Source organism: Tympanuchus pallidicinctus, unplaced genomic scaffold (genome assembly GCF_026119805.1).
Source record: "Tympanuchus pallidicinctus isolate F22 unplaced genomic scaffold, pur_lepc_1.0 scaffold3, whole genome shotgun sequence".
Classification (NCBI taxonomy): domain Eukaryota; kingdom Metazoa; phylum Chordata; class Aves; order Galliformes; family Phasianidae; genus Tympanuchus; species Tympanuchus pallidicinctus.
In genome coordinates, this window is record NW_026294747.1 from 92,685,581 (window position 1) to 92,712,304 (window position 26,724).

Here is a 26,724-nt window from a genome sequence, read left to right on the forward strand (position 1 = left end):
TACTCCATATTAGGTACTCTGAATGGTAGTGTTTGTGCAGGCAATAGGAAGTTAGCTTGATACTTAATGTTTCCTTATTTCAATTTTAAAAAGTATGATGGGAGAATCTCTGACATTAGCTTAGCCTTCTTGCATTTACCTGGCCAGAGGTTGGAAGTAACGTGGAGGTCAGCTGTGATAACATGGCAGTGATTAAATCTATTGGCAATGTGTTAGTTCTGTGATATGACACTGATAATAAGGAGGGGGGGGTGGCATGATGTGCAACCCACTTAGCCAGTCGTGGCTCATTCTTTGCTGTTGTATGGGAGCTGCTGAGTCACAGCCTGAACCTCTGATTGATCACCTGAGGCGAGCCATAAGTCAGCCACAGGAGCACAGGTGAAGGCAATTCACTGTGCTGCTGGAAGGTGGAGCCTGGCTTCAGCCCTCTTAGACCTATTTAAGAGCTGGCTACTGGGGGGAAGGATCTTGGTTGGAGATTCCCTCTTCTGGTGATTTTTGTGGGTGAACATATGGGTAAGTTCTCCATTTATTCTCTCTTGTTATCTTAGTCTACTTTGCCTATCTATCTTGTTCTTTTTTTGTGATTACAGCATCTTAATATCCATTGATTATACAGCTGTCTTCCTATCAACTCTATTTCCTAAAAACTGAGGCAGATGGCTGTTGGCCTCTTGGCTCTGCAAAGTGAGGGGATGGAGAGACAAAAATTAGGCTCACTTCTCACCTGGTATGGCTTTTCTTTTGAGTGATAGACAGAATATCTCTGTGAGATGTAAGAATTTGGAAAAGAGTCTCAGCACAAAAGTAAGCGAAGTCGTTCTTCTGAAAAAAGTTGTACATGTCAAGAAATAGATCAGTAGTTTCATAACACCAATGTGCAGCCATCTCCATCCCAAGAAGAAGTCTTCCTCAGTATATCCTGATTCTTGGCAAGATCTCAATGACGAGGAAGCAATAAATGGGAAAGAGACCCTTATGCTTAGCCCTTGTTAAAAGCATTTATATTTTCCTAGCTCGTATATATCCCTTATGGGAGAGATCATCTGTTGTACCACTTACTAGATTTTTATTTGCGCTGATATGGTGTTGTGTTCTCATTTAATACCAGGGTATACATTGGCTAATTTATCTTTCTTATTTGGTCTCATGAAATTTAAGTGACTAGAAGTCACTAGATAGTTTTATGTGGGAGCTTGCCTACAGGGGAATGTTTTCTTCATGGTAATGTCAGTTACTTTACTTTGGAATGACCTAATTCCCTCAAGATCTATAGAATGATTCAGGAAGTACTGTTGATGAAGTATTTCAGTAAAAGTACTTTCAGGCTTTTGCTAGAGATCATCAGGGGAGTTCTGAACTAAGATATTGTGCTGTGATCTTAGCCAAGATCTTGTGGCAGGTCAATAGTATGAAATGCCTAGGATTGGGAATGTTCAGTCTACTAATAATGTATGAAACAGCAGAACTGGTAAGTATTTGTTTTTGAATATTATGAATAATCACTTTTCCTGCTTACAGCTATTGTTGAGTTACTTTCACAAAGTGCAACTTGACATAAGTAGATATGTGAGTCAATAATCAAATTCCAATAAAAAATAAAAATTTGATTTGTCACGGTAAAAATAGGGACTATTGGCAGTTGTATGGGAGCTGCTGAGTCAGCCTGAACCTCTGATTGATCACCTGAGGCGAGCCATGAGTCAGCCAGAGGAGCACAGGTGAAGGCAATTCACTGTGCTGCTGGAAGGGGTGGAGCCTGGCTGCACCCTCCTAGACCTATTTAAGAGCTGGCTACCAGTGGGGAAGGATCTCTTCTGCAGATCTGCTCTGCTGGAGTTTTGTGAGTGAGCCCAGGATAGGGGTAAGCTTTCTGTTTGCTCTCTTTTGTTATTGTAGTCTGCTTTGCCTAACTCTCTTGTTTATTTCATAATTATAGCATCTTAATATTCACTGATATATAGCAGTCCAGTTGAAAGCTATCATGACAGCACAAATTTTATACTTCACTAACCTTAGTCCTCGTTACAGTAAGCCTGGTTCCTTTTCCTGCTGCAGCACTACATTTGTCACACCTAATTTTAAAAAGTCACCACAGAAAAATGCCTTGCAAATCAAGAGCTAACCTGTACTTTAAATTCATGTCAAAGTATTGTCACAGAAAATACTAAAATGTGAATCAAATGCATTGCTTATAGGAATCTTCCAACTATGAAAAGGCATGTTTTTAATGCTACAACATTTAAGGTGGTGTCTTCCTTTCACATGTGAGGCCTATCAAAAAAGATAGGGAGAAATGTGTAATCTTGATCACACTGACAAATTATTGCAGTTTCATTTCGTTTTTCTTTATTTTGCTTTCCCTCAGCTCCTAAGAAAATTAAAAGGTAATGCTGTGTGCAAAAACTTCTTAAAATCTGTCTGTTTTAATAGTCCAAGTCAGAGCTGCTTTATCTTTTATATTCAGAAGAAATACCTTTGACATTTTCAGTCCCTCACAGTGTCACGTGGACAACATCAAAGCATATTTTCCTGGACTTCTCTCAGTTCTCTAAGGAAGAACCTTCTCAACCTTCATTTGCATAGATCAGCATCACATTGTGCAGTGTAGAAGTGTATTTGTAGATGCTACCACTGTTCTCAAAATTAACGACTGCATTGCTTTAAAGCTCTGCAATCATTCTGTTGCACCTTTTCAAAAATGTGATTGCAGTTGTCCATGTAGTCTCAGAAAGCTTTGACAAACAACTTTCTGCCATGATGCGCAGTAGTTGGCAAATCATAAAGGCTGGACTACCTGTCAGCTTCCACAATTAGATAGGTATCTAAGAAATGGAGCAAGCAACAGGTGTAGTACTAAATCTAAGCAGCCATCCACTTTGACTGTTGAAAGATGTTGCAGAAACTGAACAGTTTTATTTTTTTTAATTTTTTTGTGACTGTTCCAATGCTGTCACAGCTGTTCATGCCAAAATTTGTTGTTTGCCCATAACAAAGTACTTGAAGGCAGTCCACCCACTCATACTGCACTGATGCAGAATGTTTCTGGGCAGCATTGTGGTTTAATTGCTGGCAGCGAATGCTCCAAAAAACAGAGTCTTTAGCAAATTCTGGAGTCACATGAATGAAAATTGGCAGTCTATTTGCATGATTGTGCCTGAGGTAGCAAATAATCTTTGATGATGTTATGACAGTGGGCTGAAAAAAACTAAAGAAGTTCTCCTGAAGTCTACTTTGTAATTCAGATTTATTGTGGGACTAGGAGGTTGCCAGTGATACATTGAGTGCAACAGTTTAGTTTGCTGTCAACAATACAAGAAAAGTTTTGAAAATTGTAATAAAAATATAAATGGTGCCTTTTGATTTTGTAATTCTGTCCTGAAGTTTTATGAGGAGTAGCTGAGGGAGCTGGTATTGTTTACTCTGGAAAAGAGGATGCTCGGGGAAATGTTATTACTCTCTACAACTGCCTGAAAGGAGATTGTAGTGAGGTGGAGAATTGGCCTCTTCTCCTGGTTAACAGTGACAGGACAAGAGGTAATGGCCTTAAGTCGCACCATGGGAGGTCCAGGTTGGATATTTGGAAAAGTTTCTTCTCAGGAAAAAGTGGTGAAGCATTGGAACAGGCTGCCCGGTGAGGTGGTGGAGTCACCATCCTTGGAGGTGTTCAAGAAACATGTAGATGTGTTGCTCTGGGACGTGGTTTAGGTTTAGCATGGTGGTGTCGTGCTGGTAGTTGGACAAGATGATCCTAGAGGTCTTTTCCAACCTTAAGGATTCTATCATTATATTATTCATTCTTGAGATTTTCAAATTGGGTTAAGGACCATGTGTATACACAAGTAACAGAACAGAAAGAGAAAACAGTATGTTGTAGAGAAAGTGGTATTTAGTGGAAGTGAGTTGAAGCATAACCATATGACATCTACTATGCCAATGAGATACTGTAATCATTAAATTTATCCTTTTTTTCCCCCCAGTTATTATAAAGGATTTCTGCAAACTAATTATTCTGCTACACAGCATTTCTTGTCTTTGCATATCTCTATTTGTATGGTTTAAAAGTAAGCCATGTTCAAAATGTTAAATCCAGTCATCTATTGATGCTACTGAGAAAGGGGAAAAGAGCAGTGCATTAGAGAAGAATACAAGAGACAAAGCTGCAAGAAACAAAAAATGAATGCCTAGCAATGGAACGTGAGAGACTGCTGAGGAGGTGAACACGGCCTCATTTGGAATTGCTATTTTCAAATTAGAAAATATGAATGGAATTACAATAGATAATGTGTGTCCAAGTATCTTCAGCAGGAAGAGTTACAGAAATAGGGACATTGTTACCAAAAAGGTACTGTAAAAGAACAGAAAAATCTGGAGAGGTATCTTCTCTTTATCCCTATTAAGATTTGGTAGAACATACGTATTTGAGAGAATATGCAGGTTTTTTTTTATAAGGAAAAAATTGATCACTTTCAAAAGCAGTGTGTGTTTGGCACTGTCTTGAATCCTGTCCCTTGTTGTTAAAACTTGTATCAAAATTTATCCCAAAAAAAGAAATTATGCTACCTTTGTAGAACTTGATACTGAAATTGTCAGAGAGCACATGAGGATAAACACAAACCAGTGGGTTGATTCTGGAGGGCCTTTCTTATGCTCCCAATTACTAAATCCAACAGTGCAGTGGGAGATCATTTCCAGAGGCTAAAAGCAAGGGTTGGGGAGGAGAACTGTAAGAGAAGACAAGACAATTTCTTTTCTGGAGACCTTCATTTAATCACATTATGAAATAATTTAGTATGAAAACATGGTTTCACACCTCCTATTGCACTACTCATTGGAGCTTGAATAGAGTTAAAGCAATTTGATGGCTGCCAAAAAGAGAGAAAATATGACCATATACTGGAACAACTTCAGTGCTCTTATCCAGACAACACTGTGAAGGCAAATAAAGTGAACATCTGTTATATTTAACTTAAAAAAAAAAAAAAAAAGAAAATTTCACACAAACTCGCACCATGTGCATGCATATACATAAGTGAACTTTAACTCATCTCACTGAAGTGAATTCACAAGGTATTTTAATCCTAATTCATTTCTAAATTTTAAAAATTTAATTGCAACATTGAGAAAAGCATATGTGGATTTCCTTCATTTGAATATTTGAAGGTGTACAGAAGGAAAACATGGGTGAGAAGCACATTCATTGTCTTGTATTTTTTTAAAAACTCCTTGGACATCTACAATTTATGCAAAATACTTTATTTCACAGGGGTACCTGGAGTGCTTTTCATATCACACTGAGTAAAACAACATGTAAGAAACTCTGAAAGAAAAGATTATAGACTTCTCTGTGCTCTTTTACTTATTAAATTGGGTAAGGGTGATTTTAAAAGTAGACTTGTCATTCACCAGAAAGGTATTTTTATGGCTGCACACTAGAGGTTTGATATTTTTTTAGGAAATTCTACTATTGTGGTGTTTGCATGTCACTTTTAACACAGCAATTCAGGTATCTTTGTTTAGAAAGTAGTGTCTGTATTAACGTGCCCGAATTATTTTTAAGGTTCACAAATCTGAGAGCACTAGCTGATCTCAGCATGGATATAAGCACTTGTTATTTAGATTTCTCTCTTTCAACTCCAGTAGTTAACAGCTCACAGCTTCTTACCTGCTCCAGTCTTGAATAAATAAAACTATTTTTTTCTGGAATGCTTTTAAATAGCTAACTTTTGTATAAGCTCAAAATAAACCATATAATTTAGCATCAAGGAGAAAATAGAGGAGAGTTAGAATAGGACTTCAAATATCTTGGAAACAAATGACAGTTCAAACCTTGATAGATGGATGGGTGTCATTGACTCATTTCTCTCATTATTGAGATAAATACTGAATCATTATCATCTTCCTGAGGTGCATTATTTATTTGTAGACATATTTGATATTTCATTTTTGGGGCTAAATTATGGCACTGTGATATGAACTTCTGTGTTTTTGTTTTTTTTTTATTTTCAAACTAATACTAAAAAGGGATCTAGTTGCTTTGCTCCCTGTGCTTTTTAAAAGTTAGCCCAAATCGAGACAGGGTGGGTTTCTCCTTGTTGGCTGCTGGGCATGCTTTATTACTGTCTGGAGGAGGAAAGCAGCCACAAATGCTTTAACGATGAGCAGAGACAACGCCTTCCTGTTTTCAGCCTATGAACCTACAAGATCTAGTTAATGGTTTCAAAGCAAAAGAGGCAAGATTCAGATTGGATGTGAGGAAGAAATTTTTTACAGTAAGGATGGTGAGGCACTGGAACAGATTGCCCAGAGGTGTGGTGGATGTCCCATCCCTGGAGATGTTCAAATTCAGTGTGGACAGGGCTCAGAGCAATGCAGTCTAGTTGTAGGTGTCCCTGTTCGTTGCAGGGGAGTTGGACTAGATGATCTTTAAGGATCCCTTCCAACTCAAAGGATTCTGTGATTCTTTGATACTCTCTTATTAAGAGCTGAGAATAAGAAGGATCAGCGGCTACACCTACAGAAATAATTGTCCTAATGACCACAGGGGTTGTGAGAGGTAAAATATGTCTTTCTGTTAGAAATAGGTTTGACATTGTTCCATATTGCTATCAAACAACAGAAAATAGTCTAGAGGGAAAGTGAAAAAATACTCTCGAAGGTATTACCAAAGTTTTCTTCAAACTGAGAGGAGATTTTAAGTTAGATTTCGGCAGTCTGTCCTAAGGTCATTTCTATTTAATATTGTAATTAAGCACTTGAATAGCAGAAAGGAGAATGTGATTACAGAATTTATGAGTAAGAACAAGCTGGTAGAGAGGGCAAGTACTGTGAAGGACATGACTTGTCTTTACAAATTGAAATCATGGTCCACAATCAGCACGATAAATCCAGTGTAATAAAGCTGGGGAAACAACATTATGAAGCAGAAATCACATACAGAAAAGCAGAATGAAGAATGACCACCTGTCAGTTATGCAGCAGAAGGAATCCAGAGCTACTTCTGGATAGAAAGAGAAATATAGGCCAATAATGCAATAGTGTCATAAAAGAGTGAAATAATGTTTTGGGAAAATATTCATAGGAAGGTCATGGTTGAGGTAACAAAGCAAATTATTCTGGTATACTCAATGCTGGTGAGACCTCAGTGGGATTACTGTGTCTGGCTTTTGCATCATGTTCTAAAGACAGGCTGTAAACACTGCAGAGGAAATAACTCTGCCAAGGGGGGGATTCAGTCTGTATGGTTTCACAAAGTCTCATCTAACCCTGTATGTCTGTGAATTAATCTTTGAAGACATTATCTTTTGTATGCTAAATGTACTTTACATATTGTACTTCTATGATTTCCCCTTTTGTGATTATCAAAGCGAATTTGTCCATTGCAACAGTTTGAAATGTGAAATCCTGACTTAGCTGAAATCTTTTATTTTATTAAAATCATGTCTTAATGCTCATTTCACTGAGACCAGGACTTGGTCTGAAATATTTAAATAAAATTTCTACTTCTCAGTTTAGTTTTATATAATGTATTTTTAATCAGAAATCTATAATAAACATTGGTTATGCATAAAAGTAATTATTTTTATCAGAATGAATGGATATTTCGGTCTAGATGAGTAAAAGTAGGGTTGGAATTCAGCAACCTCTGTGTTTAGCCTTCACTACATTTGTCTGTTTGCCCTTGCCAAGCCTTCATGCCCTGTATTTCATTTCCTGTGAAACAATTATTTCTTGATACTTCTTGAGGATTAAATCTTATTTGAATGGATTTGAATAAGAATTATGCTAAAATACTTTTTCTACTTTTTCTACAACCATTTTTTTACTATTTCAAATCAATTGGTCCTATTAGAAGGTGAAGGAAGATTTGGTGTGCACTCAGCTGTTACAGTTCCCAGAATTATAGTTTGGAGATCTAAGTGGCTGCATAAATGGGCTTATAGGTATCTGTGGAAGGGGAATTGGAGGGTCCTGCAGCTGAGGAGGAACAACTCAGGCACTGGGATATGCTGGGCTGCCTGGCTGGAAAGCAGCTCAGCAGGAAAGGACTGGGGTCCTGGTGGGCACCCAGTTGAATATGAACCTGAAATCGTAGAATCATTGCATCATCAAGGTTGGAAAAGACCTCTAGGATCACCTAGTCCAGCCATCCACCTACCACCAATACTGCCCATTAAACCATGTCCCAAAGTACTACATCTACCCTTTCCTTAAACAGCTCCAGGGACTGTGACTCCACTACATTCCTGGGCAGCCTGTTCTGATTAGTGTGTCCTTATTGCTAAGAAAATTAGAGGTAGCCTGGTTTGCATTAGGCACAGTGTTGTCAGCGGTTTGAGGAAGACTTTTCCGTGTCTCCATACGGTTTTGTACTTAGAATTTCAAAGATAACCAATTCTTCAGGGCTTAGAACTGTTTACCATATTTTTTTTTTTGGTTGGCTGTTTTTTTTTTTTTTGTTGTTGTTGTTCCTGAATAGAAGTCCCAGACTGATGGCTGTCACTGGCATTTTAGTTTTTCCTTTTGCCCTACCTGAAGTTACCATTGTGCACCAGGCTGCATATAATGTCAGTATGTGCAGACTAAACTTCAGGCTAAAATATCTCCAATTCAGTTTCCTTCAGCATTTCTTACACATGCTTCCTTTTGAATCCCTCACAGGGATTACTTAGTAAAGCTTGGATGTTAAAAACTTTGCTCCAAGCAGAATTTAAGCACCTGAAAAGCAAACTGCAGGTGTAAAAATTCTGTTAAGTCTGCTGAATACCCAAAGAAGCTAGAATACGTGGAGCATTTAGGTCACAAACTATGAATTAGTCTTTTATCATTCTCACTGATGTCATTCTCAAGTTCTTCTCAGTCTACTTGGGTACCTCCTTCAGAGAAACTTTGTTTTTTTTTTTTTTAAAGACACATCCAAACACAATAAAAAGAGTGTTTACAGCAGATGTCAGCATCCCATTGCATTACAAGTGGGCAGTGTGACAAATGGCCTGAGTAAATGTTTCTGCTGCTGCAACTGCTATTGCTTTTCAGAGCCCCACCTTACCAGTAAGCAAGGCAGTCATATCCCTTGGCTGCTGTGCTGACCTATCATTTGTGTATGTATAGTTAATCACACTGTAAATCAAATCACTTCATCTACAAATAGAGAATGGTTTTTAATGTTTTAAAATCTGGGATATGTGGCTTTTGTTAGCGTACTGTTTACGACCCACAGCTAGGTAGGTCCATGAGCTGAAGGGTTGGTCAACTGGCATGTCGAAAGTGAGGAAGCAATAGAGTGAAGCTAGTTTATGCGTGATGTAAGAAGTAAAATTTTACTATCTAGCATAATAAATATTTATTTTTCCATAGCTTATGGAGATATAGTAGTGAAACGAGCAGAATTTTTACGTTGAATGTGCTCTGCGCTTCTTCTGATGAAAGGCGTCTTACTGCAGTATTTCTATTCTTCTCCTTTATGTATGCAATTTGCTGTGTTTCAAAACTCCTATTTATCACAGAATTGAATGCAAACTATAATAAAAAAATGTATCTATATTCATCCATTACTATGATACAATCATATGCAAACTACCTCTTCCTTCTCTGGATCCACAGCTGAAAGACTGCTTAATTATTTATTCACCCTTAGTATCTGGTGTTCTTCCTATGAATCATGTTGACAATGAGCTAAATTCAAAATACATTTTGTCTTAACATGAGATTTTTTTTTTTTTGTCTCTTGGGCACAGATAGGGAGTATATAAGGAAACACAGACTTTAATTTGGTCGTTTTTCATTCTTTCTTTCTCCTGCTTAGTTTCTTAATGGCCTATTGAAATCATGTTTGATTCACAGTTTCATTTCTTTGGTTTTGATCCACTCAGCTATTCTTACCTGTTTTGACCTCTGTGCTGATTTTCACTTTCTTTTGTTCTTTTGGCCTTTCAATACCTTTTCACATTGACACTCGTGTTGCTTCCTTGTGCATCCCTTGATTCAGAGGAATGATGCACATCTGTCTCACAAGTTCTAAAACAAACTGCTTCTCTTATCTGTTGGCACCAATGCATACACACTTTGCTTTGTTTTGGAATCGATTTTAAAGTAAATGATAATTCACAAAACAAAATGTAAGCATAATGTATAATTACCCCCTGAACAATTATTATGACCTTATTCACCCATTGTTACAAAACCTGCCTCGAGCAATTTGTCTGATGTGTATTAAAGTGGAAATTTAATTCTAATTACAGTAAAGATTTACTGCAATAACTAAAGATTAAGAATGCATGTGATGTTGAGTGAAAATAGATAATATTCTCCTAAACAGAACAACAGAATATAATATAAAATATATATCCATGCTTATATTTTGCATATTATTTTCATCAGATGAGTTTTTATACTTCCTGACCGTAGCATTTTTCAATTGCCAAGGCAAACTGCTTGCTCTTTCTTGTTCCACTTCTAAAATGTGGATGTCACGTTTGTCATGTTATAAGAATTAGAGCTACTAAATCAAGGATAAATTACTGTCCATTACCCTAATTACAACCTCATTTATATCAATATAATTCCATTGAAAATGATTAGTCCCAATATTTGTTAATTTCTCTTAAGTTCCCTGAAAAAAAACCACTTCTTTAGGTCTTGGAAAACTCCCCTGATATTATTCATTAAGCTTCAGCGAGCAGTTTAGTGTAGAAGTGATTTCTTGTATTTCTGCTGATATCTGTTTGTTTACTTGCATTGTTGCAATACCAGGAAAGCACCAACACAAATCCATAGCCAAAGTATGGCCCATCCAAAAAAAAAAAAAAAAAGATTGAACTCCTCATCAACATGAAGTTCTAGGTATGACTGAAAAAGTATAACCATTTGGACTTATAATGTTAGAGTTTTTACCTGTACCAGGTGTGACTATCTCTCAAAATATAAATAAAATAACCTCTGAAGACAGGCAAGATTCCAGTTTCATCACCACTGTTTTGTTGAGCACTTCTGATGTAACCATCTGCCTTTTATGTAGACATGTTTTGTAGAATCAATATAGAATCATAGGATGGCCTGGGTTGAAAAGGACCTCAGAGATCATCTAGTTTAAACCCCCTGCCATGTGCAGGGTCACCAACCACCAGACCAGGCTGCCCAGAGCCACATCCAGCCTGGCCTTGCCTCCACAACCTCCTTGGGCAACCTGTTCCAGTGTGTCACCACCCTCTCTGTGGAAAAACTTCCTTGTAATATCTAACCTAAACCTCCCCTGTCTTAGTTTTAACCCATTTCCCATTGTCCTATCACTGTCCACCCTTGCAAACAGTCATTCCCCCTCCTGTTTATATGCTCCTTTCAAATATTGGAAAGCCACAATGAGGTCTCTCCAGAGCCTTCTCTTCTCCAAGCTAAATAAGGCCTTCTGTCATCTTCTCCTCATAGGAGCGTTGTTCCAGCCCTCTGATCATCTTGGTGGCCCTCCTCTGGACCTGCTCCAAGAGCTCCACGTCCTTCCTGTACTGGGGGTCCCAGGCCTGGACACAATACTCTAGATGGGCTTTGCAAGAGCAGGACAATCACCTCCCTCTGCCGGCTGGCCACCCCTTTTTTAATGCAGCCCAGAACATAGTATTTAATTGGTTATTTTCTAGCAAATGCCAATAGTCTATCTGAATTAATTCCAAGCAGTCCTCTAGTAGAATAGCGTAAATCTGTAGGCTGTTGGCCTACCATATAAAATGAAATCAGACAATATAGCCAAACTGCAGCACATCTGAAAACATAGTTGTTATTAATCTCCTGTCTTGGTAATTGCTTCAGTTAGTCATACGACAAGTAGTCAGTCATTCACTATATTCCAGCTAACCTACTGCTGCCTTCTGCTTTGCCCAAGGAAATGTGATTTGTAAATTCTTGGTGTAACTAGATAACCTTGACCTTTGTCATCAGTTTCTGATACAAACAGATACATCCTCAAAGAAACAAATTGAATTTTCTTTTTCTACTTCAGCATGATATTATAAAAGCTTTGCAATTCTTCAGTCTCTTTTATGTATTTATAATGCACATTTGCAAATGTTGTTTGAAGAATATTAGTAATATTGCTAAGTTAAGCATGAAAAATTACACAAACTGCTGCTCAGTTTATAGTAGAGCAATCTTCTTTGGCCATTTTATGTATGAGCGTTATGATGCCATCTTTAACGGCATATTAACACCGTTTCTTCACAAAGGGTTGCAGATTGAACCCCTCCAGATGCTGACTGTAAAGGAAGAAATGATATTTCTAATGAGCCAAGGCTCCAGCCCTGTGTGTTGTAGATGCCATACTGATGCACAAACTAACAGTGAGAAGGTGACTGGGAGCAGCTTTGGAAGCAACGTTGATCAGGGCAGCAGTGTGTAATTCTATGTCTTGAGACTCCTTTCTCTTCCTGTAGACTTCAGACAGATTTATGGTGCAGCTTTCTTTCTCTGCGGCAAAAATGAGCAAAGATTCTACAGAGAACAGGCTCGAATGCTGTACTCATCCCAGGCATTAGGCATTGTGCAGGCTACGTGATCATTTAATTAGAGACTGTATAAATATGCTCACGAGGAAATTCAGGCATCACAGTCTCAGTCCTGGCATTACAAAACTTAAATGCCAGAAAATAAAGCATTTTTTTTTTAAATGTTCTACTTTTTTTTTCCATGTGTCATTGGCTGTTGTTTTATCAGGCATGTTAGATTTAAAAAAAAAGAACGGGATCACAGACATCTACAGGTCATCAGCAGAGCAGTAACTGCTATGTTAACTACCAACTCAGGATGACAAGCCAGCTTATATCAGCAGAGTGGCTGTCATCCTTTACATGGGCCATTTCTAGCCCTGTTTCAAAGACAATTGAAAATAGCAGAATGACAGCCAGACCTCGGCAGTTGTATCTCACCTTAAAATCTTTCAGATTTTCCTGTCCAGGCTGTGCATTGCCCTGCTGTGGGGGTGCAGGGTGGCGAATCTTCAGCTGTTGCGCATAGTCAGCATTCCAGCTGCTTGTCTGAAATCAGTGAGTCATTTGCAGCATCACCATCTTTGCTACTTACAAATCAGCAAATCTATTTATGCTATACACTGCAGTATAGCACGTGCATAAATCAGTTACGTATATGTGTTTATGCACAGGTACTACAAGTATCCAGGTGGCAGCAGCACGGAGCTCACATGGGTTAATTTTTCTTGCCAACAATTCTCTTTATAAGCTGGTCTGCTCCTGCTGCTGCGTACTATACTTGGCTGCACCTGCTCAGATCCACATACCCAGTGCTGTGATGACAACTGTCGTCAGTGATTTTGTATCTCACAGAGACTCTTTGATCAAGAAAAGACTGTATTTATCGTTGGCAGCCAATGCTTACAGTAAGCATGTTTTAAAATCAAATTCTTGTTTAATGAAGGGGAACACTGTGTTTGTCTTTTGATATTCTGAACCTGGATTTATCACTGCTTAGAGTACATGACAGGCTTTGAAAAATGAAACTGCTATGGCTTTCCTTTCTGTGGTACTGATACTGGGACTGCAAATATTATGAAGTTATCCCTGGAGGAGTTAGATCTCTTGTAGTAAAGGCAATACCTTTGAATCTTTTACTTTAAAATTCTGCATGTATTCTCCATTTATTTGGAGGAGAGTATATGGTTCCACTAAGCCATGCTCATAGTGATGTATCTGAAATGAAGTAATTTATCCAAGCATTTTTGAAGTCAGAAAAATTATAAAGAGAAAAAAGAACCTCAGAGAACCCTGCACTGGTAAACCTTTAACTGAAAGTGGCATATCCAGGAAGTAAGTAAATAAGAACCAAAAGTGCAAGGAAAGGGGAATGTTAAGAAAATAGAAATGTTGGTGGCTCTGTCCTCCAGTTTAGAAGAAAATACATCGCAGTGACTCAAGCCTGACACCGAAGAGATTTCCCTTAAAATTTGCAGTAAAAAAATAGCTGATAATAGTGGTCTCTGGACTTCCAAAAATCTGCTTTTTCCTTCTTTTTTTCCTTTTTTTCCTTCTGCTGAAGTTTTTACAATAAAATTATACCAATCAGAGCTGCTCTTTTTCAGTCAGATGCTACTGACATGAGCAAAGACCCATCTAGGGCTTCCTGGGACGATGATGCTACTCTTCTCCTAATGCAGGTAATCTCATATGCTATCCTTTAATTTAGAAATGTATTAGTCTTCTCTTGAAATAATTTAGGGTTTTTTTTTTGTTTTTTTCTTTTTTTTAACATTACCATTACTCCCATTGAAAAATGTATCTGCTATCCGTTTACACTACTTTACAATTCTTATTAAAAAATGTCTTTCAGGTTATGCCTCTTCCTCCAAAGCATCATTTAATGCCTGAGTTTTGTGTAGTCATTTTCTCTCACAACCTTCCTTTTTGAAGACTAAACACTCAAGGACAGGCTCTGTTCTCTTTATCATCTGAGTAGCCATGTTTCTATTTGAATTAATCTTTCCTGAACAGTACAGAGTGTACACTGTGTTTGAGATGAAAATTCAGCATTTAAAAAAAACCATTAATATTCAGGTATCTTTGCTAGAAACACCTCCTTCTTGCATTCTGCACGATACTTGCCTTTTTCACAGCTGTGCACATTTTGTCTCAGTTTCAGTAGCTGACAATTTTCTGACAGTCTTCTGTGGCTGATTTAAGTGCTTTTTTTCTTCTGATATTTCCAGCTCTCAGCATACCACAAAGCTTCCTCTTGTTACTCCCCAGTAGCGTTATGTAGCATTCACACTGCCTCATTTAATTCCAATTTATTAATCTATTCCTTAAGGACAACCATATTTTCCTAGAGCCCAGTCACTCTCAGGGTCAATGACCTAGAATGCTGTTACTGCCAGAAAGCAGAACCAGAACGCTGAATCTGATTTCAAAATAATCAGTTTGAGTCTATTTTTGAAATCAGAATAAGGCCCAAACCTCCTCCAGAAGGTCTTCCTGAATTTAACCACAAGTGAGCTTCTCGTTCTTAATACTTCTACTTCAGGGCTCTGCTAAGAACTGGAAGCATTAACCAGAAGCCTGGTTAGTTTAGGAACAGTTGGAACATCTTAGATATAAAGAGTATGATCACCATCCAACCCATCCTTTTGCTGCTGGGGGACTTCAACCAGCAAAAGCTCTGTTTTGTAGCCTGGTGCTGCCCTGTGCTGCTCTGCAGGTGCCAGCAGGACCCCTGTATCTTGTGACTTTCTGTGCTTAGCTGAGATGAGCTCCATGTAATGTCCACCTGGAAGACACAGGCTGGCCATTGCTGTGAGTTCTTTTCTGCTAGCAGTGCTCTGCATAAAGCTTCTGGGCCCCATCAGCCTGAGGCTGTGTGGCAGTCCCCACCTATTTCATCTTTCACCAGTGTTGGCTGGTTTCTCCACCTCTTTGTATGTGTACTCTTGAGGTATGTGCACGTACGTATGAGCTCAGTACCCAGTGAACACAGGAGCAAGTTCACAAGGGGAGGAACATCCATCTCCTGCTCCAGCTCCCCAGCATCTAGCAGATGGCATTCATTCCTGCAGTTATGTGCAGCATCACGTGTTCATTCCAGCTCCTCAGTTCTATCGACTCGTGTTGGCAGGGGAGGCTGGGCTGCCTAAGCTCTGACAGCAAGAACACTTTGCTCATTCTTTAAATACAGTACACATTTTTCCTAATTCCCATCTTTAATATTTAAAATTAACCTTACCACGTCTTAGAAACTTCTTTTATAAGCATAAAGGCGCAATTATAATTTCAGCTTCATTTTTAAATACTTACTTTTCATCTTCTACTTTGAAGGTGGATTATACGTAAAGAAAAATGATTTAATAGAATTTTTTTCATTTGTGTTGTTGTGGAAAACACAGGAGCCACTTTTTTTACCCTCCTGAGAATTCCGACTGTAATCACATAATTAGGTGGTTATAAGAAAAAGAAAAGCTTCAAGATAGAAAGAGGTATACTTGGTTTTACATACCTCCTCCAAGTAAGTTCTGGTCTGAAATTATGCAGGACACAGCAATGAAATATGGTAGAAATCATGTGAGTACTTGGGTTTGTCATTTGTATGTCAGTGCTGTTAAGCATTTAAGTGCCTCTTCATACCTACAGATATGGTATTAAACATTACAAAGCCTGTAAAAGTATTTTACATGGCCTTTTTGGTGCATTACATATGACAGGAAGGTGATAGTAAACCCTTGCTTTTCATGAAAAATAATCATGGGAACATGACATGCCCTAATATGTAAAAACAAATACAACAACACAACAAAATGGATGTTCCCTGGTTATTTCTGTTCTAATAGTAAAACAGTGCTAAAGTTGGTAAACACTGACTGGTATTTTTGCTTTGACCAGCTCTTTTAGAGCACTCAAGCAACCAATAGAACACCTAACTTTAAAAGAGACATTTGTAAGTTTAATGAGCGTTTTTGCTCATATAATTTTAGCTTTATTTTCTCTCCTCACAGGGGTGAAGATCTGTATGCCTTGGTAGTTATTGCCATATTTACTGACGAAAAAAATCTCAAAACATGGTATAAAAACACACCAAGGGAGAAATTATAGTAATTGACACAACAGATGGATAGACAGTGTTGTAGTTACCTGCTGCCAAAGTCAATCCAAATAATGTGGCTGTACAACACTATGAGCTGCAAGGGAGAGATGAAATAAGTTGATCTGTTAGTTGACCTAATGGAATCTCCTTTCCTGGCTAAAGAAATGGAGGCACCCTTTATGTTAGGCTCTTCTGTCTAGCAGCAATTATTAGAAAACTTGTAAAACTTACTGAGTTTGAGATCTCTGGCCAGCTGTTTCCATCTGTGTAAGGAGGCTTATCACTTAGATACAGGACAGCTGCAGAAAACTTGTTTCCTCAGGATAGCCACTTAAAAAGGAAGGGTATTCACTGAAAATGAAATAGTTTAAGTCAAAGGTTTTGTTTGAGTTCGATGAATATCTGCATGCGGGGTTAGGCATGAATTGGGCACGCGCTGCATCCTTAAAGCTTTCTGTGGCCGATGGACCTGGGCAGGATGACCTCCTGGGACAGACGATGGTAGCAGTCCTGGTTTTAAAGTGCTCTAACAGAAGGTATGAAATTTCATGCAGAGAACAAGTCAGTCTCCAACACCTCCTCAACAAGAACAGCTCTTCAGGGAACTGTGTGGTGAACGATGTTCTTCCCAATCCGAATAATTCAACAGCCTATGTTTCCACTGAAAAACACAGTTTGCTTCTTTTCAACACTCTTAACCATCTTAAGTTGTCCTGCTTTTCCGTGTATTATTTTATTTTTTTTGTTTTACATCCATTGTCTTCAGTAGCGGATGTAGACAAGTTCTGTAATCCATCACAAAGTGGAATGGATCACGGCATGGCTCATCTTCCAGCTGAGGACCTGCGCTGCAATTTTAGTTAGCAAATGCAACTTGTCCAGCGGTGGGGCGTTGCAGTTTGGGCTCCGGACAGAAGAGGGGGCCCTTCGGATGGCCAGATGGAAAAGCTCAGCCAGATGTGGTCCAGCTGCGGCTCCAGAGTGCCTCCTGCCGCAGGGCCCTGTGCTGCCGACGCAGTATGGAGAGAGCTGGGGGCTTGCTGGGCAGAGGAATCTCGAGGACGGAGTGCTCAGAAGGAGATGTGTGGTTAATATTTCTGCTCCATTCCGAAGGTGGCTGAGAGAGTACAGAAGCAATGCCGGATATTTGCTCCAGAGCCTCCTTGCTGTTTGAATCTGCACTTTGGAAGGTTGTGGCTTATTCAGTCAAGGTTGTATCTTGTAAACCACCTGAGGAACACATTCCATGCAAGGTTGCCTGCATGTAAATGTGATGTTTGACACAAACTGCTGGATTCCCTGATATCTCTACTTCTACCTCGGGTAAATTTGTATCGGCTGCACTGAACAAGTAAAAATGCTTCCACACACTGTAAAGCACTCCCATAACATTGATTCAAGATTGATCACTTGCATGAGGTAATTCAGAGAGTAGTTACAGCTGCGCAAAACCTTTTATTCAGGGTTAGAATTTGACCTAGCGTGATAACCAGGCAATAAAATAGGAGTTGGCTGTCAATTTCAGGAGAAATAAGGCATCACCAGGGCTTAAAGATCTGCTTCACAACGTTTCTATCAAATAAGTCACATCTCCTGAGTGGATATTTCCACAATTTTTGACAAGGAAGAAAGAAAATATTGTCTTTGCCTAGATCTTATGAAGTGAAATAAAACTGCAATGATTGCTAGCCAAGCACATCTAAACACAGAATTAATGCAAGCACTCAGTGTGCAGAGATGTTTTTAAATCTTGATTTACAGTCTGTGTTTTGTAAATTAACAGAATCCTCACAACCCTCACATGATCTTCATCAGATAATTTTGTGTTTGAAACATGTGCCATATGTTTGAAACTGACCCTAATGCTTCTGAAGGAATGAGTGGTTGGTGTTTTCAGGATGCAGCCTGGAATCCAGTGCCGGCTGGTGAGTCATTAAATAAGGAGAATAGCATTTACAGGACGTAATACAATATATCAGTTTAGCAGAACTGAAATTTAACTTTCTCAAATGCCACTTCAGATAAACAGAACGTAGTCTTTCTCCACTGGAACTGGACCAGGTGCAGAATAAGCTGCTATAATTATGCCTGCCCTACCATGAAGACCACTGCAAGTATTTTAATCTTTCTTAATTCTTACATTACATTATGAAAACTTCATTGAAAAATACATTTCAACTGTAAAACTGTTTGAAGTATGAAATCTAAAGTGTGTCTTGAATAAATGTTGCACATCTTCATTCTGAATTGGTGAAAACCATAAGTAGGAGATATCAGAATTTATAGTGTTGTGCTATTTTATTGTTACTGAATGTGATAGAAACACACTAGGATAGAGTCTAGAGGCCAAGTTTGCCCAAATATATGAGGTCAACTCTGAGACTATTATAGGCTCTGGAAGAACAATTACAGAAGCTATAAAAGTATTCGATCCTTGGAAAAGAAGCACTGGCTTGTATAGGAGTAATAGGATAAAGCAAACACTGTCTTGTGGCTATAAATTCAGCTTCATAGGGATCAATTGCCTTTGCCCGTCCATGTACAGTTAACAACAAAAAGAATCAGAGAAGCGCAAAGTATTTTTTTCTTTCACATGTGACATAGAAAACAAAAAAGAACAGGAAAATGGGATGCTTGACTGCTTGTTTTCCTCATGTTTATTTTCTCCAAATACTCCAAATACTCATGATTACTGTCTTCTACTATGGAAATTGATGAAGAAATCAGATACGTATTTGCTGCAGTTTCAGAAACATAATATAAATCTACTTGTTTAGTTTGTCTTGTTCAACAGAAATTACAAGGCGTCCTGACAGCAAAATAGACTAATAATCATAACAAATCTAATTCATCTCTGTTCTACTTTGAACTAGAATGAACTTTCTCTGCAAGACAAGGGAACAACTCACAGATCTGTTATTCTGGAAGAATTATAAGCAAAATCAATACATGTTGCTCATGACACACATCAGTGGATTGTCATAACAGTGATTATGAGTTCTCCATCAGTAGACAGAGTGAATGCTCAGGCTACTCTGAAAGTTTCTGTTACTTGACAAAACAAAAGTCAGTTTTGTGGCCTACCTCATCCTATCTTTTTATTTAAGTAAATGTAGAAAAAGCTTGCAATCAGCATTATGGACCTTGCTGCTCACTTGCCATTTGCTAATGCGGCGGTGTCAAGCTAATAGATTTTTCAGTGAATGGCCAGAAATAAAAGCAGCCTCTATTGAGTCTGTTTACTTTGGTCATGACTTCCTATTTATTGTTTTCAGCAGAGAAAGAAGCTCAGAAAACTAATGTCCAGTAACATATGACAATTCATATCTTTACAATTTCAATATTTTTCCTGGGGAAAAGAGGAGACATTGTGCACACACAACAATCAGCACAGTGTCCTCTAGCTAATGAAGGACTGAACACTACAATAAAGCTTTGAAAAGAAAGGTTTGAGGTATCTAAACTGAAAGGAAAAGCTGGGAAAACTTTCACTTCAAATTTCCTTGAAAAAAAACAACAAACAGAGAGAGACATGATGCAGCAAAGCTGAGGGAGATTTTAAAAGCAGGAGGAAAATGTTAGAATAGAAATACCAGTCTAATAGGATTTGAGAAAACCATCCAATGGAAATAGCAAAAATGAGAAAAGTTATTATGTTAGTTTTGAACTACCAAGGATCTGCAATGTGCAAGAAATCTGTGAGAAAACAAAAAACCATTATATGGGAGAATCATAGTTTACCTCCCAGTAGTGTCTGAAGGAGAAACGAGCCATCAATTCCAGTGGATGATAAATAAGAAATTTTTTATCACTCTATGTATTTATTACCTGCAGCAACTTGGACACGTATTATCATGTCCACCTGTAACCGTATGCTTTGTATTACTCCTTCTGGTGCAGGATGCACCAAAGGAATAAGAGGATGAGCATCCAGCCAAGTCTACAGAATCACCTGCATGAGCTAGAACCAGAGCTATGACATCCTCTATTCTGTGATCCTAAAGAATTTGTTAGGAGGAATTAGTTCTATGTCAGCTCATCAGTTTGTTTCTTAGTTACTTGGCTATTTATTTCCTGACTGTATAATTAGTGAATTCTAAGATGTCAGTTACTTCTTTACTGCTGTTCTTCTACTCAGTGGGACTGCGCTTGCCTTTCTGGACAGGGGAATACATGGTACTGCAGTGCTGACTCTGCACATGAAGGATTTAGACCACTTAGATAGAGCAAAGAAACAGTGTTCTTTGCTGTGTGTGCACAAGGAGTTTGCTTCAGTATTGGTACTGCCAGCGGCATGGGTAAGAACATAAGGCTGCCTACTTCTCTTAGTGTAGTCTCTTCCTACTTAGTGAATAAACTTCTTACATTTCTCCTTCTTTCTACTTGGGTAGACAACTTATAGTCACATCTAAAATCTAATAGATTAGCAGAACACAGGTGATGCTTTCAATCTGGCTTCCTACTGTATGTGTCATTCTTTAGCTTCAATATCTTTTAGCCAATGTTTAAACAAAATTGGTAGAGGGTAGATGAAAGGTGTCCAACCCGTTGGCTTCTGTTGCACTGAATGAAGAGGAATTGTCTCAGGCCAAATATACATAGGTTGCTCTGAAAGTAATGCCTTGTATTTATTTCCATGGAAACTACAAAAGATAGAAAGTGCCCAGCAACACTTTTTGATAGCACAAATTCTCGGCTGCAAAACACTATTTTTCAGCATACTCACCATCATTAGCTATGCATTTTCGTCAGTGATGAACAAGAGCCCGCATTCCATGCTCATCTGCACCTGTAGAAGTGACCCACCATTGTCACTGTTGAAGGACACCAACCACCAACTCACTGTGCTGACATCCAGTGTTTGGTCTCCATAAACAATCAGCAAGAGTTGATACAAGCTGCAGCCCCAGCATGTCCACAGCCACGGAGCAGTCCTAATGGCAGAGACCAGGCGGGGCAGAGTCTGGTGATCTCCAGGCACATCTGAAGGGATGAAGCCTTCAAGTTGGCATGCCAAATCAGCAAGGCAGGGATGGGATCAGCAAAGCATACAACCAGCATATCTGCGAGGTGACTCGGGCAAGGACTGATAGCAAGGGCCCGGGCCTGGGGGAAGATAGCACAGTTTGTGGCTCTTTGTCGCGCTTTGCTCTTCAAAGCAGCCTGATCCCAATTCCACCGTATCAAAGTGACCTCTAGGAGCAGCAGCCAGAACAAAGGGGAGGAGGCTGGAACCTGTCTGTACATGCAGGTCCTGATACCATGCAGTGAAGTATTTGTGGGATGTACAGCGCTTTTGTGTTTTTGTTTTTTACATTCAGAGTAGGGCTCTTAAATCTGTTACTTCTGAGCAAGAAAAAAATTGCAATGAATTAAGCTAATTCTCATTTATTCAAAACCCAGCAATCCAGCTGTGGCTTCTCATATGCAGATTGACTTGGCTCCTATCCTAGTTTTAAGACTTTTACCACATTTAGCAATAACCTTCCATACCTAGCTTTGTCTGCAGCTCCTCATGTGGCAACCAGTTGTTTATAAGACAAAGACCATCTGGTTATCAGAAAAACTAGTGAGATTATGGAAAGAAATACAACCACCAAAGCCACAGAATTATAAGGTGGGTGGGTTGCTTGTGACCACCCTCATCCACAGACAGCAGGCTTTTGTGGGGCACCTCCAAGTAATCGTCTGCAATCAGCATGCTGGCTGAATGATACATGGAGCAGGGCCTTAGGAAACTAAATGTCCTTGTGTAGGGAAGTTCTGAGTCATATGGATGGGAACTGTTGATCACGGCCTGAGCCTCTGATTGCCCACCTGAGGCAAGCACTGAGTCAGCCATGGAGCACAGGTGAAGGCGATTCAGCTGCGTGACCAGAAGAGGTGGAGCTTGGCTGCACCTCTCCTAGACCCCATTTAAGGGCTGACTGCCATTGGAAAGGTTCTCTTTCTGGATCTCCCTTCTTATGGAGTTTTCTACTGTAAGCTCAGGACGTGGGTGAGCTTTTCATTTTTGATTGTCTCTTTCTACCACAATGATCTTTCCACCAAAAGCCTGTAAAATACCGTTCTATTCACACCACTCTTCTAACTGTACATTTGTTAATTGTACAGTCATATATTCACAGAAGTTTTTGAAATTTAACATTAGTGGGAAGAAAGACGTTTTGTGGAAAACTGAGTTTTAACACATGTAAGATTTAGGCAGTTTAATTATGCAGAGAAGTGGTTTGCTGCTGAAGTATTTCTTTCCTGAGCTTTGTGCTTCAATTTTGCAGCACTCTGTGGAGGATCCTGGAATAGGGGAGAGCTCGTTGCATTGAGTCCTCAGTAAGGGACTGCTGCTGCTCAAGTGAGCACTAGAGAACATGCAGGGAGCCCTTACAGGATTCAAATTGCTCTGGAAAAGAATCTGATATTTGGAAGATATTACCAGATTTCCATTTTTTTTCTCACCTCTGCTGTTGTAGAATAATTGAAATATCTACTTATATATCTATAGATAAGCCTGCAGCTATACTTAAGCTTTGTAACTGGGAAGCATAGCACTTGTTTTTTCTTCTTCTTGCTCTGAATATGTACAATCTGCTGGAAAGTATTAAAAACAGTTATATTGAAGTCAGTATGACTCTTCATCTTTGTTGCTTTTGTGAGTTAAATTTTTTGTCAGTAAAACTGAGCAGTTACATTGAATCTGAAGTGAGGTTTATGAGAATGCATGTCTGTTCCTTGTGTTACACTCACAGGTGGTTCTTCTCTTTTTCCCCTGGTGAAGAAATAAAACGTGGTTGTCATAATGGCAGAGGGACTTTTCAGAGAAAAACAATGTGTCTTTTTTTAATAGCTCTACATCAGAATTTCTTTCAAATTGTAGAGGAATTCTTCACTTATTTAGTGTCACATATAGCTAATATTGTTTCATAAAAGGTTAATAAAACCTGTGTGGTTAAATAATTGGTTTTCAGGATTGCTTCTGTGATGGGTGTTTGTCTTTGTTCCGTCACAAACTTTTACTGTGCCTGTTACTCTGTGGTGTTACTGTGAGGAGGAGCTCAGTACAGTTGAACCACATGCAGTTGCACAGAATATATCATTTCCCATGAGTAATTAATTTGGCCACTACAGTGTTTATCTTGCTTTGATTTTTTTCTTTATTTTTTCCAGCCTTGGCTTCCGTTAGTGTGCTGTCCTCCCTTGTCTGTCACCTGGCAGAAGACAGCACCATTTTTTCTATGGGTTTGGATGGGAGCTGCCATAGGCTGCATTCTGGTTCATCCCTGGGCAAGTGCCTGACCATGAGCACTGCATGCATATTGCTTTCATCCCTGTTCCTTTGTTGGATCAAAGCAACAAGTTCCCTCAATGACAAAACTGTATGCATCTGGAAGATGTACCTCATTTACTGTCACAGACATGGGTGCAAGTGAGGCTACATTAAATTTGGCTCTCCTGGCCCTCCCCCCATTCTCCATTGCTATCCCAATATCACCTCATCTCCTGTGTACACTTGTGGGCAGTGCTCACCCACAGCATCATGTTACAGAAACACCATCCTCATGGGTTTTTGGCACTTGGAATGGAAAAGTTGTGGGGGGGAAGGTGATGTTTTATGTTTGCAAGGGCAACAGAGGAGTCTTCAAACAAGTGCTGTGCGTCACTGCACAGTCACACTTTGCAGCTCAGCCTGGGGGCTGCCTGGGGAGCATGCATTGATGGAGCAGACACTGTCTTTGAATCAAATTCCTCTCTGTAACAGTCAGACGCTACCACTGATGGGAATGTTTCCTTTACAAATGCATTTAGAGATTGACACAGCCACTTCATAAATGGTGGAGGAGAGGGATTTTCACAGCTATGCTGCTGCTGTGAGCTGTGATGTGCATGGGTGGGATTCACGGCGAGGAGGGCTGCACAGCCAAGGGTGGATTCTGTTCACATCCTTTTCTGTGCCTCTCTTCATCTGATATTGTTCAGATCAGCAGAAATGAAATACTTGAAATGAATGAATCTTTCATTCAGTTGTGGTTGAAAGATTAAAAAAAAATAAAAATAAAAACCAATGAAGAAGTATTTTCTATCTATCATTTCACGTTCCTCTTAGTAAAAATGTCCTTGAGTGAAGGAAAATGTGACAGGGACACATCCTGAGTGACAAACCTTGAGCTCTGGAGAAAGTACAGATAGTTCTATGTTTCTAGTTAATGACATTTTTCTTTTTACAGCTTTTGAAAAAGTATATCTTTAATACACAGATTTTTCACAGCTGTGTTTAAATCTGTGAACATCTCTACTATTGAAAAATGAAATTTCTGCCTATCATCTGTAAGGCCGTGTGCTAGAAAAGCACAGTGCATCAGGTAGAGATGAATGCCATGCTACTTTAATAAGATAACAGAGCCCTGACTTTTTCCAGCTCCTCTTGCATGTTATCCTGAAATGAACTTTCTTGCTTAGTGGCTTCATTTGTATCATCATTTTCAGTCACTAACACATTAAAAACATACCATTAAATTCCCTGATAACTTTTGAGCACTTACTGAATTAGAACAAGATTCATGACTGCTTCTGAGCTGAGAGCTTTCTGCTTTTATTGCAAGTATTGGCTTGCTTCATGTTTTTGCCATGAAGACTTTAGTCAGTTGGAATGATTTTTGCTATGTGTTCATGACACATCCTCTGTGATTGTTTTGTCTTTCTCTGTTATCTGCAGGAGCAGTCTCAGCCCTGGCAGATCATACCCGTGTGGAGGTTTGATGAGCATGGACTTACACCAGCATGAGAGGAATGCGAGATAGGGTTACGATTTCTTTTCCAGGAGAGTCACGTTGCGCAGCTCCCCACGTGCACCATTTATAGAAGGACCAAGGGCTGCAGCTTGTCCTGCAGTCCTAACAGAGATCAAGCTGTTACAAGGTAAGCATTTTTTTATTGATGTGCCAGGGGTGACACAAGATAATGTCACTCTTCTAATTTATATGGAACAAAATGGTGCAATTTTGGTTTGTAAACAAGTTCTCCTAAGCCGAAAGCTTAAAACCTGATCCCTCCCTGATCCCACTGTACTTCTTCCCTGCTTTCCTTCACCCCTATTTCAGGCCACGTATACCAAGTATGTAGAGAGCAGCATGCTGCATATCGGGTATCTCCGACAGCTGGCAGCATCCTTGGAGTGCACGCATAGCACCAATAGCGCAAGAGCGAACCCAAAGGCTTTGAAATGTTTCATGAGGTTTGCTTATATGTTACGTTTTCTCCAGGTGCTGTTTCTGTATGTTTCAAAGTTTGAAAAAAATTCTCTTGTTTTTAAATTGATGATGAATGCTGAAAAGCAGACACTGTGCTAAGCACATATCAGTGCTTTTTTCCCATCTATTTGAAGTCCTGAAGGGCACTCTGGGAACTACTGCTTTTTTTTTTTTTTGTCAACAGCTCAATAGTACAGTTTCTATTTAAATTTGATGTGCAGTTTGTTATGCTATCTATACATACCATTTTTGTGTGGAGTGGATAAGAAAAGTATTCGTGAGAAGAGAGAACTGAGCCAAAGTGAGTAAACCTGACGTGATAAAGTGTGCAAACTGTACAACAAAAATGCTTCCCACTCCTATTGAAAAACACTGCCCAGACCTCCTCCCATTCTACTGCTGTAATGTATTTCTTCATGCTGTAAGCTATTTTTCAGTATTTTCAATTATTGTTCTGTGTACCTTTTGAAAGCAGCATGATTTCAGTTGTTTGTGTGATGATTTCTCTGATGATAGATGGAAATCCCAGCTGAGTTTCTGTCTCCAGTATGCTAATTAGCAGACAAATAGAGCAAAATCAAGTGGTTGCATCTTGCAGGATGCTGCCTGCTTTAACTAACTGAGCTCCCTCTAAATGTGTTTGCAGCTGACAAAACAAACTGTAGGTCAGTCTAAAGGGATTTGTTGCGATATGTAAATAAAATGGATTCTTTTTTTCCTACCTAAAAGCAGTGATGTAATTTTGACGGTCATTTGCTTTAATTGTAGCTGTCTGAAGTTCAGACTATGGAACATAAAATTTAAATTGGATTGCACAGAAGGTTTGGGATAGAATTCAGATAATTTAGTTTCATTATTTAATCAGAGCATGACAGCGCATGCATTTATTGATGGAATACTGCTGACT

The 26,724-nt window shown here is 39.0% G+C and overlaps 1 long non-coding RNA gene across 1 annotated transcript in view; it reads left to right on the forward strand.

The window, feature by feature from the left end:
- The first annotated feature begins 442 nt into the window (after positions 1-442).
- Positions 443-26,724, forward strand: part of LOC128086916 (uncharacterized) — a 55,693-nt gene continuing 29,411 nt past the window's right edge. Inside the window, exons 1-5 of the long non-coding RNA XR_008209588.1 lie at positions 443-519; positions 14,084-14,158; positions 16,484-22,570; positions 23,737-23,945; positions 25,283-25,485. This is a non-coding gene — a long non-coding RNA (uncharacterized LOC128086916). The remainder of the gene's footprint in view (positions 520-14,083; positions 14,159-16,483; positions 22,571-23,736; positions 23,946-25,282; positions 25,486-26,724) is intronic.